Genomic DNA, 16664 nt, shown 5'->3' on the forward strand with positions numbered 1-16664 from the left:
GAAATGGCAACCCACTCCAGTATTCTTGCTTGGGAAATCCCAAGGACAGAGGAGCCTGGTGAGCTACAGTCCATGGGGTTGCAGAGTCAAACACAACTTAGTGACTGAGCATACATACATGCACTTTTATAAAAGGCACTGACTCAACTTCAAAGGTAAATTCTACAAAAACTTTTTGGAAGTGATAATTCTATGTTATCTAAACTATTTCAGAAAAATGAGTATCACCCTTTTTAATGAATAATTCCATAATTTAGTAATGAATCAGAAAAGGGCTAATTTCAATTGAGACTAAATATAAATTTCATAAACATACTATTAGCACATTGAAATAACTGTTTATTAAATATGACCAGGCTTTGTTCCATAAATGTAAGATTATTTCAATAATAGAATCTCTGCTGTAGGAATGCATGAGATGAACATGTAAAAAGAGAGAAAATACAGTTATATCAGTAGATACTGAAAGACCTTGAAATAATACAGCAGTCATTTATGACAAATTCTAGGTGAAGGAGTGATGGGAGGGACTTTTTCAATAGTAATGAGAGTATGATTAGAAACCACAGCAAACATGGTTGTCCCAAGGAAATATTAAATATAGAACAAAGTAACATTGCCACAATGATCTGTTAGTCCATAGTCCCCAACTAGAAACTGGGGTTTCTAGTTAAGTTTATATGGGAAAATAAAATTGGTAAAATATTAGAAATCAAGACTTAATTTCAGTGAAAAAGGGAAGACGTTATACAAAATCTATTTTATATTATTATACAAAGTATTATACTTTGTATAAGGGAAGATATTTGTATATTTTATATAAGGGAAGATATTATACAAAATTTGAGCATACAAAACTTGTATAAAAGTCCTTGTACTGTATGTGATAAAATGTTGTTTTTAATAGCACTTTACCCATAGAAATTCTTTCAGAATTGAAGTTAATAAACAACAAGGTCCTATAGCATCAGAAACTATATTCAATATCCTATAATAAACCAATAATGGAAAGGAATATGAAAAAGATTTTTTTAAAGCAACATTAAAGAAATTTAAAGTCAGTCCTCTTAAGCCCTGCTGTTGTTTTATCAACTAAGTTTAAGAAATAGTCTAAATCCTTTTATCGTTTCAACCACCTTCACAGCATCTTCACCAGGAGTAGATTCCATCTCAAGAAGCCGCCCTCTTTGCTCATTCCTAAGAAGCAACTCCTCATCCTTCAGGTTTCATCATGAGATGCAGCACTTCAGTCCCATCTTCAGACTCCACTTCTGATTCTAGTTCTCTTGCTTTTTCCACCGCATCTGCAGTTCCTTCCTCCCACTGAGGTCTTGAACCTCCGCAAAGTCATCTATGAGGGTTGGAACCAACTTCTTCCAAACTCTTGTTAGTGTTGATATGCTGTCCCCTTCCCATGAACCACGACTGTTCTTAATGGCACTGAGAATCGTGAATTCTTTCCAGTAGCTTTATAGTGGGCTTGATTTGATTGCCCAGGCTCATCAGAGAAATCAGGGCCTATGGCATACAGTTTTAGCCTTTAATGAAATGTGTTTCTTAAATAATAAGACTTGAAAGTAGTAATTCCTCCTTGATCCATGGACTGCAGAATGGATATTGTGTCAACAGCCATGAAAACAACATTCATCTCATTGTTCCTCTCCATCAGAGCTCCTGGGTGACCAGGGACATTGTCAGTGAGTGGAATAATTTGAAAGGAATATTTTTTTCTGAGCAATAGGTCTTAATGCATTCGTGTATGCTTAGTCGCTCAGTCATGTCCAACTCTTTCTGATCCCATGGGCCATAATCCGCCAGGCTCCTCTGGCCATAGGATTCTCCAGACAAAAATACTGGAGTGGGTTGCCATTTCCTACTCCAATAGGTTTCAATGGTGGGCTGCAAATATTCAGCTAACCATGTTGTAAACAGATGTGCTGTCATCCTGGCTTCGTTGTTCCATTTGCAGAGTACAGACAGAGTAGATTTAGCATTATCCTAAAAACCCTAGGATTTTCAGATGGTCAAGGAGCACTGGCTTCAACTGAAGAGTCATCAGCTGCATTAGCTCCCAACAAGAGGGTCTGTCTGTCTTGTGAAGCATTGAACCCAGGCATTGATTTCTCCTCTCTTGCTCTGAAGGTCCTAGATGGTATCTTCCTCCAATAGAAGGCTGTCTCATCTACGCTGAAAGTCTGTTGTTAGTGTAGCACTTTCATTTATGATCGTAGCTAGGCTTTCAGGATAACACTGAAACTTCTGCGTCAGCACTTGCTACTTCGGTTTGTGCTTTTATGTCATGGGAACGGCTTCTTTCCTTAAACCTAACCTCCCTCTGGGAGCTTCAGACTTTTCTCCTACAGCTTCCTTGTCTGTCTCAACCTTCATGGAGTTGAAGAGTCAGGGGCTTGCTCTGGATGAGGCTTTGGCTTGAGGGAATGTTGTGACTGCTTTGATCTTCTAACCAGACACTAAAACTTTCTCCACATAAGCAATAAGGCTCTTTTGCTTTCTTACCATGTGTGTGTTCACTGGAAGAGGACTTGTAATTTCCTTATAGAATTTTGCCTTCGCATCTTGGCCAAATGTTTGGTACTTTCAGCCTCTCTCAGCTTTTGACCTGCCTTCCTCTCTAAACTTGGCCATTTTTTAGCTTTTGATTTAAAATGAGAGATGTACAACTCTTCCTTTCACTTGAATGCTTAGTGGACCTTGTAGAGTTATTAAGTGGTTTTGGTTCATCTTGCTACATCTTGGGTGACAGGGAGCTGAGGATAGGGAGAGCTGGGGTGGCTGGTCAGTGAAGCTGTCAGAACACACATTTTACAGTCAAGTTCCTGTGTTATATACAGGGACAGTTCGTGCATGGCCCCCATGCCCCCAATTGCAATTGTAACATCAAAGGTCACCAGTCACAGATCACCATAACAAATACCATAATAATGAAAAAGCATGAAATATTGTTAGAATCACCAAAATGTGACACAGACACAGAGTGAGCAAATGCTATTGGGAAAATGTTACCCACAGACTCACTTGATGCAGTGTTGTCACAAGCCTTCAATTTGTAGAAAACACAGTGTCTGTGAAATTCAGTTAAGTGCATTAACAGGAGGTCTGCCTAACTCTGGACTGAGATGGAGAACTCTTAATGATACAGTGAGTGAATACAAGGACAGAATGTCAATTCTGGAAAGATAGGGCATTTTACCATTAAATAACTTGAAATTAAAATATACTATGTAGATTGACAGTCATAAGTGTGTTAACTGGTTACCACGAACCAGGGCTGGATTTGAACCAGTTTGTGTGTTGTAATTAGGGTTTGCGGAGAGTGTTTGCTAAAGTGAGCAAATGGCTCATTGTCTCACCTTTTTAGGACTGTACTTTTGAAAATCAGTATATGACATTAGTAGCATGTGCTCAGACTGACGGTTAATCAGAGGTTTTGCTGACAAGACACGATTTTCAGCAGACGGTACAGCGTTCAGTTCTCCTGGATTTGTGGAAACTAACCTGATGTGCCTTGTGGGCCAGCGTTTGTGATCCTACGAGCTCAGCATGAAAAAGACACAGCACACTTTTATGTGATGTTATAAACAAGTCTCCTCAAAGTCTCCTCAGATGTTCCTCTTTCATCTGATTCATTTTGGGGAAACAGTAAAGCCATGTATTGGTAAATGCAGTGAAGAAAGGAGCAGAGGTTTTATAATTTATCAAGGTGCATGAACTAGCACCTGTTTAAAATATGCAGTGCTCAGATTTATCTGGGGATAGCATTTTTTTTCCTGGAAATAAAATGATCAGTTATTAGTATTCCCTGGGACTGTCCTTTTGTTTCTTGGAATCTGCCTGGTTCTTTGCAGAATCAGTCTAAGTTCAAAAATGTTGCTTTTGTCCTCAGGTTATATGACGAATCATCACTCCTGATTTAAAGTATGACTTTATTATTTCTCTTTGGTTGAATATTTTGAAGTTGGGAAAGCTATTCATCATAACCTCAAACCCAGTTTGGGAATAGAAATACTTGCATAATGTCCACGTGCTGTGGGTGCCTGCAGGGTTCTCTGTTCCCTGGTTTTATTTAAAAATACCTGGTGTTATTTTTTATATACAGCATCTCTCCCTACTTAGTTCTTGCCATACTGCTGTTCTAGATGGATTTAATTACTGCTCAGTGTCATTTTTTTAATGTACTTTCCATATGTTTCTTTTTCCATGGGGAGGTTATTTACCCCCTTTTTTTATCATGTTTTCCCCATTTCTATCCATTCCTCATCATAGGCCTTCCCACCATCCGAGGCCCGGCCGTAGCAGCCCAGGTTCCCAGCAGCTGCCCTCGATCGCCCGGCCTGCGCCGGCTCTGCCGCCATGGGGACCGCTCAGGTACTGTGTGCCCGTCTGTGCTCTGGCCGTGTGGGCATCGGGGGGTGGGTGCCAGGGGTAGTGTTGCTGGAGGTGATCGAGGGATGGAGGTGATGCAGGGCATGCAGGGGTTGGAATTGAGGGGAGTAAGGACCCAGGGGGTGAGTGCAGGTCCTGCGGCAGCCTCCCAGCTCCCAGTGGAGAATTTTCTGGCTCAGATGGAGGCGGGTCTGTAAGCGACTCACAAATGCGGCACTTGTATGCTTGGTTGGGAAGCTGGGAGGGGCCGCTGGAGACCTAGGGGACGAGCATGAGATGAGGTCCGGGCTCTGGTCCTCCCAGCATCACCTGTCACGTGAGCTGTCACACGTGAGCTGGGAGAAGGGTCTGTGGACACATGCACAAGGGCTTCTCTGGGGGACTGAGTGACCTTCCCGGGCTTGTCAAGTGCTTTCACGTGCTTTTGGCGGTGGCCGTGCTTGTGGGGAGGGGGGCAGGAAGTCCCTCAGCTGATGATGAGCCAGGTGCACAGTCAGGGGCCTTCTGCCGCTGCTCACTCCTAAAACCCCTCCTAAAACCCCCAGGGCCCTGTGTGCTCAGGACACCCCAGGAGGGCCACACCCGCTCACCCGTCTCCGCTCACATTTGGAGGGTATTCGGGAGCAGAGATGTGGCCTTTCACCTTCCCTGATGCCAATAAATAAAGTACTCAGTTGAAGCCTTTATAGAGAGTGACTTCATTCGATTTTTCAAGGCAAGATGCGGCAATTTACAGTGTATGATTCTTTACTGCAGGGGAGATTTAAGCTGTGAAATACGGTCAGATTTCCGGTGGGCCCTTGTCCCTGCCCCCTGATGACCTTCTCCCACCCCTTGTCTCCCATCTGGGGTCTCACCTGGTGACACCCCACAAGTCTGCACCTTGTGCGTAACACTTTCTTTTATCATTCCAATAATCTCAGGAGACGATGCTGATGTGGAGTGTCAGGCTCCATAGCCAGGACGCGGTTGCTTTTTATTGGGGGTTTCATGTAACAGCCTTGAGGAGACCAAGCCGTTTCATTCTCTCTTTTTAAAAAACTACTTCCCCCTCTGGTTTAGCAAAGACAAGGCATGATGCTTCTTCAGTGCTCTCATCAACTCTTCAGTCAAACACCCTGCAGCCCATGAGACGCAACTGCACATTTTCCCCGTAGATTGGGTAGGGTGCTTAACTGCAAAGAAGAGAATTCACTCTGGCTCATGTGAACAAAATGACTTCATTAAAAGAGATGCTTGGCACGTCATTGGCCTCTAGACGGGCCTGGACAGAGAGGATCTGCACGAGGCCACCAGGGGACGCTGGGGGGACCCGTACAGGAGCCCCTTCTTGGGGTGTTCATCTCACTTCGGGGCAGGGCCTGGGCCCGGACATGGGGTCCTGCCTGCATCTCACTGCGGGGAAGGCTGGAAAGCCCCTTTGTTGTTGTCTGTGCTCCTCTTGCCCTTGGAGAGGGGTTGAACCCCAGAGACGACAGTATCAGTGGTGTAGGAAGTGCTTTCCGGGTGCCGGGCCCCAGTCCACTCCATGGTCCCTCTGCTTGTCCCCATGCAGCTATAGTACTTGCTGTTTTCAATGCACTGTCCTGTATGAAATGGAAACACACTTGCTTTTGTCCCCCAACGGGGTCCCCTGGTCTCACTCGTCGCACGGTCTCACTCCTGGTCAACGGTCTGGGGACAGAGTTCAGCCTGACCCACCTGCTGTGTGATGACTGCAGCCAACACAGCCTTGCAGACACTGGTACGGGTTGCTCAGATTGTTTTAGTTCTCATTATAAATATGTACGTGACAAGAAAAACTGGGGGAAGGGATGATGGGTGCTCTGGTCTCTGGGGAGCTCCTGTCCCCCTCCCTGCTCCACGCTCCCTTGGTCCCAGGGCTAGCAACTCTGCTTGCCTGAGACCGTGACCTTCCCAGCACCGGTGAGTGATACTCTCCATCCTTCAGAGGCCTGAGCTTGGGTGGTTCTGCCCATGTTGGTCTTTGTAGGCCCCAGGAGCTCTTCCAGTGGATGCATGGTGCCAGTGGGGGACTCAGAGGACCTCTGGTCTGACCCTCTTCTTTCTCTCGTGGTAGGAGCTCCACTGTGCCCTGAGACTGCAGGTCCACAGGCATCCTTGCTGCCCGTCAGTCAGCAGCTGAGTCTCTCCCAACTTCACCACCCGACCCAGTCTCCAGGGGCATCCCCGGGCCTCCACGGAGAGCTCACTCCCTGCTGGATGGTCCTCTCTGGGGACCCGGATGCCTAACACCGCAGACTGCAGCGTCCTAGGGACAGGAGCAGACCTGCAGGGAGCTGGGCTCCTCTGGCCACAGAGGGGTGTCATGCCTGGCCATGGTCCATGGCAGGTCCAAATCCTGGAGGAACAGGCTTCCTGGGACAAATTCCAGCCGGCACATGGCCTGGGAGGGGCTGCACAGCCCCTTCCCCCCAGGGTGACCCCAGAGTGACTTGTGACCACTCTCTGCTGCCTCTGCCATTAGCGTGGGGGTTCCCACCCGCACCCCTGGGAGAGCAGCGGCCATGCCTTGGATTTACGTGCAGAATCGCTGAGAAGGGCAGTTTTTGTCAGATTCTGCCTTTAAGCAAAATTCTGAATTGTAGGGCTAATGTTTAAAAGGAAAGGAAATGTAGGGCTAATGTTTAAAAGGAGCTCATCACTGTTATCGCTGTTTGGGTCAGATAATTCTCGGGGCGGGGCTGTCCTGTTTGCCGCGGGAGGCAGGCAGCGTCCTGCACCCACCACCACCCCTCACTGCTGCCAGGACCCTTCCTGCTTCGCCAGAGGCGGCATCAGACACAGCTGGACACTGCCAGATACCCAGGGAAAGAGAGCCCCAAGCCTGCTAGAACACCTTAGGCATTATTAGGTTCAGTGGCCTCGAGCTATTGTCTACAAGACCTTTATCATCCACAGAATCAGAGATGGTGTCATCTCTCTCATCTGCATGTTGTTAACTTCAGTCTTCTCTCCTTCCTCAGTCTCAGGTTTGTCAATTTTATTGATCTTACTGAACCAGATTCTGGTTTTTAATGGTTTTTGTTGTTGTTTTTTATCCTGTTTACTGATGACTTTCTCTATTTTTCTTTTTATTTCATTTATATTTATATTGGTTTTCAGTTGCTCTCTTTCAGTTTGTTTAAAGGTCAGAACTGAAGTCAATGTCTTCAGACTTTCCCCTTTCCTGATAGAGGCACTGAGATATACCCGTCCTGGGTGTGGGACGGTTTCATCTTTCTATAAATAGTCTCAACAAATGTTTAAGTTACTTAGACACATGTGTTTTTTTGCTGGGTAGGATGTCATAACCCCACTATCTGGACCTGTTTGCGGCGGTGACGCCCACCTGCTGCCTGGATGCTGCCCCGCCACTCACTCTGATTCCATCCGTCTTCCTCGTTCAATTTAGTCGCTCAGTCATGTCCAATTCTTTGTGACCGCATGAACTGCAACACGCCAGGCCTCCCTGTTCATCACCAACTCCCGGAGCTTGCTCACACTCATGTCCATTGAGTTGGTGATGCCATTCAACCATCTTAGCCTCTGTCATCCCCTTCTCCTCCTGCCTTCAATCTTTGCCAGCATCAGGGTCGTTTCCAGTCAGTCAGTTCTTCACATCAGGTGGCCAAAGTACTGGAGCTTCAGTTTCAGCATTAGTCCTTCCAATGAAAGACTGATTCCCTTTAGGATTGCCTGGTTTGATATCCTTGCAGTCCAAGGGACTCTCAAGAGTCTTCTCCAACACCACAGTTCAAAAGCATCAATTCTCTGGCACTCAGCCTTCTTTATGGTCTAACTCTTAGATTTGTACATGACCACTGGAAAAACCAGAGACTTCCCTGGTGGTCCAGTGATTAAGCTTCTGCTCTCCAAATGCAGGGGGTAGGGGTTCAATCCCTGGGTGGGAACTAAGAGTTATTTATTGGACTTCCCTGGTGGCTCAGATGGTAAAGCATCTACCTACAATGCTGGAGACCCAGGTTCAATCCCTTGGTTGGGAAGATACCCTGGAGAAGGAAATGGCAACCCACTCCAGTACTCTTGCCTGGAAAATCCCATAGACAGAGGATCCTGGTAGGCCCCAGTTCATGGGGTCGCAGAGTTGGACACAACTGAGCGACTTCACTTTCACTGGAAAAACCATAACTTTGACCACATGGACCTTTGTTGGCAAAGTAATATATCTGCTTTTTAATATGCAATCTATGTTTGTCATAGCTTTTCTTCCAAGGAGCCAGCGTATTTTAATTTCAAGGCTGCAGTCACCATCTGCAGTGATTTTGGAGCCCAAAAGAACAAAGTCTCTCACTGTTTACATTGTTTCCGCATCTATTTGCCATCAAGTGATGGGACCGGATGCCATGATCTTAGTTTTTTGAATGTTGAGTTTTAAGTCAGCTTTTTCACACTTTGTCTTTTACCTTCATCAGGAGGCTTTTTAGTTCCTCTTCGCTTTCTGCCATAAGGATAGTATCATCTGCATATCTGAGGTTATTGATATTTCTCTCAGAAATCTTGATTCCAGCTTGTGCTTCCTCCAGCCCGGCATTTCTTATGATGTACTCTGCATATAAGTTAAATAAGCAGGGTGACAATATACAGCCTTGACGTACTCCTTTCCTGATTTGGGACCAGTCTGTTGTTCCATGTCTGGTTCTAACTGTTGCTTCTTGACTGGCATACAGATTTCTCAGGAGGCAGGTCCGGTGGTCTGGTATTTCTATCTTTTGAAAAATTTTCCACAGTTTGTTGTGATCCACACAATCAAAGGCTTTGGCATAGTCAATAAAGCAGAGGTAGATGTTTTTTTGGAACTCTCTTGCTTTTTGGATGATCCAATGGATATTGGCAGTTTGATCTGTGCTTCCTCTATCTTTTCTAAATCCAGCTTGAACATTTGGAAGCTCATGGATCAGATACTATTGAAGCCTGACTTGGAGAATTTTGAGCATTATTTGCTAGCATGTGAGATGAGTGCAATTGTGTGGTAGTTTGAGTATTCTTTGGCATTGCCTTTCTTTGGGATTGGAATGAAAACTGACCTTTTTCAGTCCTGTGCGCACTGCTAGGTTTTCCAAATTTGCTGGCATATTGAGTGCGGCACTTTCACAGCATCATCTTGTAGGATTTGAAATAGCTCAACTGGAATTCCATCACATCCACTAGCTTTGTTCGTAGCGATGCTTCCTAAGGCCCACTTGATTTCACATTCCAGGATGTCTGGCTCTAGGTGAGTGATCACACCATCGTGGTTATCTGAGTCATGAAGATATTTTTTGTATAGTTCTTCTGTGTACTCTTGCCACCTCTTAATATTTTCTGCTTCTATTAGGCCCATACCATTTCTGTCGTTTATTGTGCCCATCTTTGCATGAAATGTTCCTTTGGTATCTCTAATTTTCTTGAAGAGAGCTCTCATCTTTCACATTCTATCGTTTTCCTCTATTTCTTTGCATTGATCACTGAGGAAGGCTTTCTTATCTCTCCTTGCTGTTCTTTAGAACTCTGCATTCAGATGGGTATATCTTTCATTTTCTCCTTTGCTTTTCACATCTCTTCCTTTCATAGTTATTTGTAAGGCCTCCTCAGACAACCATTTTGCCTTTTTGCATTTCTTTTTTTGGGGATGGCCTTGCTCCCTGTCTCCTGTACAATGTCATGAACCTCTGTCCATAGTTCTTCAGGCACTCTGTCTATCAGATCTAATCCCTTGAATCTATGTGTCACTTCCACTTCAGGATCCCCTTGTTTTTGTTGTCTGGTAGTATAGTTTTGTTTTCCAGTGATGTTTAGGATATGTTCCTAGTTTTCTGCTGCTGTTATCTACATGGCTTTGGGGAAGGAGAGAGACTCGTGTACCCTCACCCCCCACCCCCACCTCTGCTCCATATTTCTCATGCCTTCTTTGTTCTCTCTCATTAGAGACCTGGGGAGGCTGTTCCAACCCAGTGAGGCGGGGGCCTCAGTCTCCCCTTATGTCTGTGATTCTCAAACGGGTCACCTTTGCCCCCATGGGACGTTGGCAATGTCCAGATGGAACTTTTGTTTTTATAGCTGGGGGGAGGGTGCTAGTGGCATTGAGGGGGTTGAGGCCACGATGCTGTGAACTGTCTTGCAGTGCCCCCCAAGAAAAATGACCTGTGTGGATACCAGCAGGCAAGGCAGTCAAACCCTGCTTCACTTTCATGGCCTAGCCTGTGGTACTTAGGCATCCTCAAGGGTTTGAATCAGAAGCCTAAGGGAATCATATCCTAATGTGTAACTGTTTCTCTTCGGTGTGCGAATTTTGCATGGGGGATCTCAGAACGCTAAATGGTGGCAGATTTGCATGCAAACTCATTCAAGTGTACCATATTGAAAATACACATTTGCACTTTTCGGGATGACTGTAAACTGTCTGAAGCAATCTGCTGAAATTATTCAGATGGCTATTATTTCATGGGTATAGTGGTTCAGTGTGAGCAGTTGTACCTGTGGTCCTCACGTGGGTAATTACTATGATTGCATCCCTCACACCAAGATTCAAACAGTATTTACATGGGGCTTCCCGGGTGGCTCACATGGTAAAGAACCTGCCTGCAGTGCAGGAGACCTGGCTTTGATTCCTGGGTCAGGATGATCTGCTGGACAAGGGAATGGCAACTCATCCCAGTATTCTCGCCTGGATAGTTCCATGGACAGAACCTGGGGGTTATAGTCCACGAGGGTCTCAAAGAGTCAGACATGACTGAGTGACTAACATATAGTGTATTCAAAGAAGGAAACAAACAGGCTACATTTTGATATTCTGTGTCATTTAGAATGAGATAAATTATAGAGTTAGCCCTGCTTCCAGTCAAGCCACAATAATTACAAATTCAGACCCCTAGTTTATTTTGCAGAAGAAAATTCACTGTCCTAAGGATAACTACAAATAGATCTGTGTTTCTCAGAGACAAAGGTGTATAGAAAGAGAAACAAAATAGTACCCATTTATGTCCTACGTGTCTATGTATGATAGATTTGTGCTTTGAGAAGCAGCCATCTAGTAAGTGTTACTTATTGTCACAAGGTGAAGAGTCACCGGTTTTTAGAAAGCCCTTTGATTTCTTAAAATGCCTTATTTTGACAAAGCTAGTTTTTACCTTATCAAACTCAGGAGACCACTTTGGTTTTGTTGTTTGTGGGGCTGAACCCAGTAGTGGGTTTTCCCACTTGTTTCTCCCTCAGCAGCAGGAAGACCGGGAGGCCACTGGTGTCACCTGTTGTGTAGCTGGAGAATCCCACATCTCATGCTGCAGAATGAAATGCAGGTGGAGTGTGCAAAAGTAATGAGATTTCCCTGGCTCAGAGGCAAGAGTGACTCCTCCTTGACTGTGGCCAGGCTCCTTTCCCCACTTCCTTTCAGCCCCTGAGTGAGGGGCCTCAGTCTCCTCATGTCTGCAGTTAGGTAACACTTCTCTGTGAGGAGTCCTGAGCATAGCATGGCGAGTGTCCATTGCTTTAATAAGTAAATACTTTTAACTGTTTTAGTTCACTTTATATTAAAAATAAACCACACAAATTATTTGTGAAAATACCTTCTCTCTGGCTAGTTCAGAGATTCACTTGTAAACATTGTAATTTTAAGTTTTGTTAAATTAGTTGTCTCTTCTCTTTTTAAAAATCCTACAAGCACTCTATCTTACCATGGAGAGATTAGCATGAATAAAACAAGATTAAAAAGATGGTCATTGTAGATGTGTTCATGTTCTATGCCCTCACACATGTGTATATCCATAGTATAGACTAAAAAAATTATGTCAGTTGTTTTAATAATAGTTTAACAAATTAATATAGTATATTATGGCAACTCTCCTAGTCAATAAAAATTTTAAAATATTTATTTTTATTGAGTCATAATTAACATACAATATTATATTAGTTTCAAGTGTATAGTATAGTGATATAGCATCATTACATATCTTGAAATGATCACCATGACAAAACCAATTCTTACCGTACAAAGTTGTTACAATATTATTGACTGTGTTCCCTATGCTGAACCTCCTAACCCTGTGACTGAGTTTATAACTGGAATTTTGTATCTTTTAATCTCCTTTTCCTATTCTGTTCATCCTCCCATCCTGTCCCTTCTGGCAACTACCAGTTTTTTCACTTTATCTATAAATGTTTCTGTTTTATGTTTGTCTTCATTTTTAGATTCCACGTGTAAGTCAGATCATGGGCTTCCCAGGTGGTGCTAGTGGTAAAGAACCTGCCTGGCAGTGCAGGAGACGAGAGAGACACAGGTTGAATCCCTCGATCAGGAAGATCCCCTGGAGAAGGGCACAGCAACCCACTCCAGTATTCATGCCTGGAGACTCCCATGAACTGAGGAGCCTGGCAGGCTATGGTCCACAGAGTCGCAAAGAGTCTGACACAACTGAAGTGACTTAGCACGTATGCATAAGTCAGATCATAGGCATTTGTCTTTCTCTATCTGACTTATTTCACTTAGCATAATACCTCCAGGTCCATCCTTACTGCCATAAAGGGCAGGATTTCTTTCTTTTTCATGACTGAGTAATATTCTTTTGTATATGTCATTTTCAGTTGGGTGGGCTGGTTATGTCCGCTGAGGTCTTCACATACATGGTGCACTTTGTAGCTATTAAAATGTTTTTATCCACAGATGAATACCATTAAATTGGCACACCTCAACTGATGTAGCCAGTCTGTCAACTTGAAAATGATATCTAATCATCTGGTAATATAAATAAAGATTGGACTAATTACCTCTATTCAGTTACTTATTTCCTTAGAATAAATTTTTGGTCTTAGCATGTTTCAAAAGATATGAACATTTTAAACATTTTCAGTGTCTATTTCAGAAAAGTACACCTATTTGCCTTCCCACTAAAATTATATACAATAGTATTTGCTTTTAAAATCCTCTTTATAATTGCTGATTTGACAGATGACAGTTGTAATTGACAATTTCATTTATTACTTAGGTTAGTGGTTCTGTTGAATATGTTTTTTCCTTTCCCCTCTTTTCTGTGTGTGAATTGCATGGTTGGGTATTTAACTCTTTTCATGTATTTATGATGGTGAAGGACAGGGAATCCTGGCGTGCTGCAGTCCATGGGGTCACAACGAGGTGCACGTGACTTAGCAACTGAACAGCAACAAATGATCCAAATATTGTTTGCTTCTCAGATTGCTATGTGAGTTTCAATTTTTATAGTTTATAATTGAAGCATAGTTGATTTACAATATTGTGTTAATTTCAGGTATAGCAAAATGATTCAGTTACGTGTGTATATATATATATATATATATATATAATAAATTTTAGATTATTTTCTATTCTCGGTAGTTATAAGGTACTGAATATAGTTCTCTGTACTTTACAGTATGTCTTTGTTGTCTGTCTTTTTAAAAATGGTAGTGTTCATCTGTTAATCCCAAATTCCTAGTGTACCTCTCCCCCTCCCTTTCCCTTTTGGTAACCACGAGTTTGTTTTTTATGTCTGTGAGCCTATTTCTGTTCTGTATGTAGATTTATTTTTATTAATTTTTAGATTCTACATATAAGGGATATCATGTGATATTTGTCTGTCTTTGTCTGACTTACTTCAGTTAGTATGACAATCTCTAAGTCCATTCATGTTGCTGCAAATGGCATTATTTCATTTTTTTATACTTGAGTGGTATTCAGCTGTATATATACCACATATTTTTTTGTCTTGATGAAAGTGAAAGAGGAGAGTGAAAAAGTTGGCTTAAAGCTCAGCATTCAGGAAACTAAGATCATGGCATCCAGTCCCATCACTTCATGGACGATAGATGGGGAAACAGTGGCTGACTTTATTTTTCTGGGCTCCAAAGTCACTGCAGATGGTGGTTGAAACAATGAAATTAAAAGATGCTTACTCCTTCGAAGGAAAGTTATGACCAACCTAGACAGCATATTAAAAAGCAGAGACATTACTTTGCCAACAAAGGTCCATCTAGTCAAGGCTGTGGTTTTTCCAGTGGTTATGTATGGATGTGAGAGTTGGAGCATAAAGAAAGCTGAGTGCCGAACAATTGATGTTTTTGAACTGTGCTGTTGGAGACTTGTGAGAGTCCCTTGGTCTCCAAGGAGATCCAACAAGTCCATCCTAAAGATCAGTCCTGGGTGTTCATTGGAAGGACTGATGTTGACGCTGAAACTCCAATACTTTGGCTACCTGATGCGAAGAGCTGACTCATTTGAAAAGCCCCTGATGCTTGGAAAGATTGAGGGCAGGAGGAGAAGGGTTCGACAGAGGATGAGATGGTTGGATAGCATCATTGACTCGATGGACATGGGTTTGGGTGGACTCTGGGAGTTGGTGATGGACAAGGAGGCCTGGCGTGCTGCGGTTCATGGGGTCACAAAGAGTCAGATACAATTGAGCGACTAAACTGAACTGATTCTTTTGTCTGTTGATGGTTGAGTTTATAATTGTTTTATATGCAAGAAGTGAATTTTTTCACAGTCATATCTAGGAATGTATTTCTTTATGATTTCAGACTTTGCTGTCATGCTTAAAAAGCCTTCCTTTGCCAAAATTTGCATAAATATTCAGCTATATTTTACTTTAATATTTTTGTTTCATGTTTTTGCATTCAGATCTTTAATTCTGAATTTATTGCAGCTTATGTATTAGTAAAGGCTGCACTCGTTTCTGGCACTCATTGGCCAGTGAGTTGCTGTGCTGTCATTCGCTGAGAAGCAGTACTGTTGCTTTTTCCAGGGTTGGGTTATCTCTGTATTTTGGTAAAATGCTAACTGGGGTCATGCTTGGTCTCTGTTACTCCTCCTTCCCCCTTACTTCTGATGGTAAACCTTTGTGTTAAAGCTTTTTTTTCTTTTATTTTTGAAGTGTCTGTTGGAGTAGTAAGAGCTCCGTGTTGTGTAAGCATGCAGGCTAGAGTGCCTGCAACGTCTCTGTTGATGCATATATATGGACTCTGAAAAATGATCCTGATGAACGAATTTGCTGGGCTACATTGAGACACAGGCTTAGAGAGCAGATTTGTGGACACAGTGGGATGGGGGGAAGGATAGAGAGTGGGACGAATTGAGAGAGTAGCATGGAAATATACACTTTACCATATGTAAAATTGATAGCCAGTGGGAGTTTGCAGTATGACCTGGTGCTCGTTGTTGTCCTAGAGGGGTGGGATGGGGTGGCAGGTGGGAGGGGGCTTCAAGAGGGAGGACACACACACACACACACACACACACACACACACACCTGATTCACACACACACACACACACCCCTACACACACACACACACACACACCTGATTCACACACACACACACACACACCCCTACCTGATTCACGTTGATGTATTGCAGAACGGGATGGGGTGGCAGGTGGGAGGGGGCTTCAAGAAGGAGGACACACACACACACACACACACACACACACACACACACACCTGATTCACGTTGATGTATGGCAGAAACCAGTGCAACATTGTAAATCAGCTATCCTCCAACTGAAAATTAAGAAAAAATAAGTCTCTGTCCCTAAATGAAGTGTTTTTTGAAAAACACTGTGGAATTGGGACAAAAGAAATGGCCCAGAAGGAGCAATGGAGAGGGGGCTCTGGGCCTGAGTCAGTTCCTTGGGGGTGAAATGCCATCTTCAGGGCACCTGTTTCCTCAGACTCTGCATATTAGCACTTCATCCAACTTTGAGGTTTATGGAAACACAGCGGCAAACCCAGTAAGAATCTCTGAGGGCACTTTGCCATCCGAGGAGCAGGACTGGGAAGTAGATTTGTTAGCTGGTTCTTCCTGCTACATTCATAGGGCATTTTGTTTTTCTAGTGGTACCTGTGTACAGTGTGTAGGTATTTGCAAGTGATATCAGGTAGCAGTGACATTGCTCAGGTATCCATGGAATTGTGGAGTTGACATAGTGCCCTTATCCTGAGAGATTCAGATGACCTCAAACTTGTTGGCTTAAACAGTACACATTCATCACTACAGATTCTGTAGATTGGGGATCTGGCATTGTCTCTCTGGACTAACACCAGGGCATCCACAGAGTAGGTTCTCGGAATCTTTTAGTGGACAGTCCAGACCTCACATCTCCAGCTTCCAGAGGTGCCATGCAGTTCTGGGTTCTTGTTCCCCCTCAAATCCAGAAACACTGGGGAGTCTCCCTGTGGATCCCTGTCTCTGTCCACTGCTCTTAGGGATACATTTGATGATTTGGGATTATCTGTTTATCCCAGCATATTACTT

This window comes from Muntiacus reevesi, chromosome 10 (assembly GCF_963930625.1).
Source record: "Muntiacus reevesi chromosome 10, mMunRee1.1, whole genome shotgun sequence".
In the NCBI taxonomy this organism is placed as follows: Eukaryota; Metazoa; Chordata; class Mammalia; order Artiodactyla; family Cervidae; genus Muntiacus; species Muntiacus reevesi.